Below are 5,070 nucleotides of genomic sequence, written 5' to 3' on the forward strand. Positions count from 1 at the left end.
CTAGGTATTTTTATTGGGAATTTTGGACGGGTCGGGTTTGTTAATGGTGCCAAGCACAGGCAGAGGTCCTTTCTCTAATATCTCTGGCGTAGCCTAGACGGGAAATTATGCGTACAAGAAAGGGGAGGCATTGCGAATTACATCTGCTCTATGACAAATCAGAGAGCGTCTTTTGTCGCATCACAGCCTCTGAGAGCCAATCACATTTCACCACGACTATAGAAATAGATTGCGAGCGGAACTGCCTTTTTATATTTGAGAACTGAAGGGGATCGAAAGGCTAAGAGAAACCTTAGGTTTCTTTAAAAATAAATACAAATACCCTAATATTTCTGAACGATATAAGTCCATAAGGATAAACAAGATGGTCGTGGTGACAGCTGGAACAGGGGGACATAAAGTAATCTTGATATCTGGGAAACAGAATGGCTCTCCCAGCGCAACACAGGGCTACAGCCGGGCAATTTCGGTCGTTTTGCCGTCATCTGCTTCGAACCAAGCGAATTCGTCGGATTCCGACTCAAATTCGACAACTGGGCCACCCCTGCGAAAAAGACAGAGACTCACTCATTTGAGTCCTGAAGAAAAACAACTTCGCAGGTTAGTTTCAATCCGGGACAATTGTGTGTATTTAGTGTAACATTATGTTTATGACTAGGCCTAGGTTAATGATTATCTAACAATCAAATGCGATCATATCCATCTTGTGACTCAAAGGGGAACAATGGTGAATTGATTGTCCAACGGAAGCCGGCTACTCCCTACGCCCCACCTCAGGAAAGATTCCATGAACAACATTGCTCAGTCTGTCCAATAACTAGGCTAAGAATAAAACATGCACATTCTAAATTAAAATACAAGGTAGATTATCAAGTTCAACAGGTGTCGCTTATCAACGGATTTGAGTTTTGCATATTTGAAGGAGCGCTGTACTCGAGAACCTGTTCTGCCTGCGTGGCAGGAATATGGCGGCTGAGTGTGCAATAACTGAGAAATCAACCCATTCCTGTTAGTCAACTTATTCTGTCAGCAATTTCTTTAAGAAATGCTTCAAATTTCTGTCCTCTTCAGGAAACTCAAGAACAGAGTTGCAGCCCAGACAGCCAGAGACAGAAAAAAAGCCAAAATGGGGGACCTGGAAGAACAAGTTCTGGCGTTGGAGTTGGAGGTAAATGATATTGATCGACACCATGTAACTTCTCATGGTGTAAATGGCTGAGGTGTTCACATGTTTTTCCTTCTCTAGAACAATAAACTTCACGTTGAGAACAGGCTGTTACGGCAAAAGACGTGTGGCTTGGTGAACGAGAATGAGGCACTGAGACAGAGGCTGGGGTTGGACACCCTCAAAGCCAAAGAGGTAAGAGGATTGGTGGAGTTGCTACTAATGCAGAAGATGGCGGGTGGGGGTGAAGTAAGTTGCCACCTGGTTGGCTGTCAGATCTGTCATAGCCTAGGATTAGTAATAATGGCTGTTATTACACCTCTCCTCAGGTTCAGGTGTTGGCGTCCAGTGGGATTGATGCAGGTTTGGGGATCGGGTCTTCTGAGTCTGCAGTACTCAGGCTACGTGTGCCTCCGCAGCAGGTGCAGGCCCAGCAATGCCCAAATCTGAAGATTTCCCAATGGATACAGACAGTCCTGACTCTACAGACTCTGAGGTGAGACTGAGACCATTTTATCTGCTACAGCTAATGTAAACAGACATTTTGTAGTGTGATATGGGCTTTGTCAATTGGAGAAAAAAACGTATACCAGTACTTTTTATAATAATGAATAGTAAGTGATTGGATTCATGTAGCCAAGCGCTTTTCCAGTAGAGTTTTTAATAATGTTCCCAGTCTTGTTTATTGGTGGCCATTTCCAGATCCACCCATAGACCCAAGTATGGTCTTCTATCCCTGTTCAGAGTTGTAATCCTCTCTCCTCTCCTTCTCTATTTATTTCCTCCAGTCTGATCTATTGCTGGGCATTCTGGACATCCTTGACCCAGAGCTGTTCCTCAGGGAGTGTAGTGAGCAGGAGATCAAGGAGCAAGAGGTGCTGCTGGTCGGAGGGGGGGGAGGAGTACCTTCCCCCTCACCTGCAGCTCTGGGGGCCACACCAGTTAAGCTGGAGGCCCTTAATGAACTGATCCACTTCGACCACATCTACACCAAGCCTGTGGAGGGGGTGGTGTCACCCCCCGGGCAGCAGGAAGTGCATTACGAGGAGAGTGTGACAAAGATGGAGGAGGAGGCCTTCTCCTTGGCTGAGGAGGTCGGCGAGGTGGAGGTGTGTGTCAAAGACGAGCCGGAGGAAGTGGTTATCATCCCTGAGAGTCACGGGGTGTTGGATGACTTCCTGTCCGCGGTCTCGCCGACCTCTGACCTGGCCCTGGGCGGCCTGGAGAAGACTGGCACCTACCTGACGGATGCCTGCAGTGACTCCGGATACGAGCAGTCCCCTTCCCCATTCAGCGACATGTCCTCCCCCCTCTGCTCTGAGGGATCCTGGGATGACGTGTTCGCCAATGAACTGTTCCCTCAGCTGATCAGCGTCTGATGTGAACCTTATTGGCCCAATTAATCAATGATCCAACCTATTGATCTCCCTGCTATTTTCATGTAGTGTTAAGTGACTACAGTAGATCATGCTTTATATTGATGTATAAGCAGCAAGGTGATAGCCTGGTCCCAGATCTGTTTTTGCTGTAGAGCCAATGGCTATATTCTTTTGGCTTTACAGTACAAACTTATCTGGGACCAGGCTAATACTAGTTAACCTCGTGTTTTAAAAACACAAGTTAAGCGCGTAATCTCCTTTATTACAGCAGGTCTGTACGATGGGCGGTCCTGCATTGACTTGTGGGAGATGGAGTTCTTGACATCTTAATTTGGCATCACTACTCGATCGCTAGTGGTTTTGTAAGATTGCTTAATAATCTTTCCACACATTGTTGGGGTTCCAGGGAAATGTGGTTGAAAATACATCCAGTATTTGTGTACATTGTATTTGGCTGTGGACGGGGACTGATCGTTCTAAAAACACTTATTTATTTGTGTATTCTGCTCTGGAGTTTTCTGTATGTTATCTGTTTTAGCATGTAGAAATGCTTTCTTTTCCTCTGTATCATTTTGTTAAACACTCTCCTTGTTGATCTAAAATTACTGCATTAAAAAACTTTGCATTGCATCTCGTCTGGGTCTGTCATGCAGAGAAGGTTTGGGACTGACACTAGAGGTACACTATCAGAAAGGGGAAAGCTTGTGTCTGGGGAATATATTTCCACTACATTCTACAGCGTGCTTATAAAGTTAAGTCTTTAACTGGCTACTGTTGCGTTCTCCAAGAAGCCAACATTCGGCTTGTCCTTTGACTTGGTCCTCGGGGACCCGCCCTGGGTGCATGTTTTTGCTCCAGCACTACACAGCTGACTCAAATAAACAAGCTTTGATAATTTGAATCAGTTGTGGTGTTGGTGCAAAAACCAAAACTTGCGCCCCTTGGTCCCGAGGACTGCGTTTGAGAAACCCTCCTGTAAAGGCAGTATAGGAAATATAAAAAAACACTTTTCAAAGTTTGTGCCTGGCTCAAGATGTTTTCAAACTCCAATAATATACAGGACCCCAGGTTTTAGTTATTCTACAGGGCAAATCATTTCTAGATGTGTGGTTGGCAGAGAAGATTTGTTTTGAAATAACCAAAGCATTTACCGGTATTACACATCAATGCCAAAGAGACACGTGTTCTCGAAGTTCTAATACTTTACATTTACATTTTTTACATTTGTCATTTTGCAGACGCTCTTATCCAGAGCGACTTACAAATTGGTGCATTCACCTTATAGCCAGTGGGATAACCACTTTACAATGTTTTTTTCTTTCTTTGTGGTGGGGTAGAAGGATTACTTTATCCTATCCCAGGTATTCCTTAAAGAGGTGGGGTTTCAAGTGTCTCCGGAAGGTGGAATACTTCATACAGTAATTCAGTTATTCACTACCAACAGAAATTTGAAGCATTTTTTAAAGAAATTGCTGACAGAATAAGTTGACTAACAGGAATGGGTTGATTTCTCAGTTATTGCACACTCAGCCGCCATATTCCTGCCACGCAGGCAGAACAGGTTCTCGAGTACAGCGCTCCTTCAAATATGCAAAACTCAAATTCAGTTATTCCCTACCAACAAGTTCTAATACTTCATACAGTAATTCAGTTATTCTCTCCCAACAAGTTCTAATACTTCATACAGTAATTCAGTTATTCTCTACCAGCAAGTTCTACATGATTGTCTTGTCTTCATAAAAAGGCAACATGGCAAATATCCAATCTGCTCATGGGACTTTGCCACCTGCCCCCAGTAACTCCTAGAGGTTGATAAGATGGCAGGGAGTAGAGGTTAATGATTACACATCACTGATCAGTCAGACTAGGGTCCTCTGTACTGTAGCGTAGCGTAGGGTCAAGTAGATAAGGTTTATGGGAAACCATGTGCGGCACAAAGAAATGTTTGCATTCTCGCGCACACACGTTAAATGACACTGGTCTCCTAAATTGTAAATAATGTAACAACAGAACAGGGAGGTTCCTGAGAATCACACCTGAGACACTGGGAGGATTTATCTGGGATTTATCCTAATGGGGTCAGTCAGGCTTTGTGGTCTTTCAGGTGGGGATGTCTTCTAGCAGGGTCAATCTGGCTTTGTGGTCTTTCAGGTGGGGATATCTTCTAACAGGGTCAATCTGGCAACAATGTAGGAGGGTGAAGTGGCCCCTGGTCTTGGTCTTGGTGTGACCTAAAAGTGACTGTGAACTTCCTCTGAAGAGCGTGGTTAGCAGCAGAGACAGAGCACATTTCCCCTCTCCACAACAGAGAGTACAACGGCCTCACAGCTGTTCAACTGAAACTAAAGATACATTTTCGCTTGTCACTTGACATCTTTGTGGTGACACAAAGTAGAGTTGTTGGTCATCTCGATGCCTGGCTTTTTCTGCAGTTAATAACTCTACACTGTTGACTTGCCTTCCTTCTTTGGCAAGACAACAAGTTGGTTGAAGCAGAACTAGTGTTAAGACTCTATCCAATCCGTA

At 44.5% G+C, this 5,070-nt stretch overlaps 1 pseudogene; it reads left to right on the top strand.

The window, feature by feature from the left end:
* The first annotated feature begins 239 nt into the window (after positions 1-239).
* LOC121530791 lies at positions 240-3,174 on the top strand (annotated as a pseudogene).
* The last annotated feature ends 1,896 nt before the right edge of the window (positions 3,175-5,070 follow it).

The sequence above is a fragment of the Coregonus clupeaformis genome, chromosome 18, assembly GCF_020615455.1.
Source record: "Coregonus clupeaformis isolate EN_2021a chromosome 18, ASM2061545v1, whole genome shotgun sequence".
Lineage (NCBI taxonomy): Eukaryota > Metazoa > Chordata > Actinopteri > Salmoniformes > Salmonidae > Coregonus > Coregonus clupeaformis.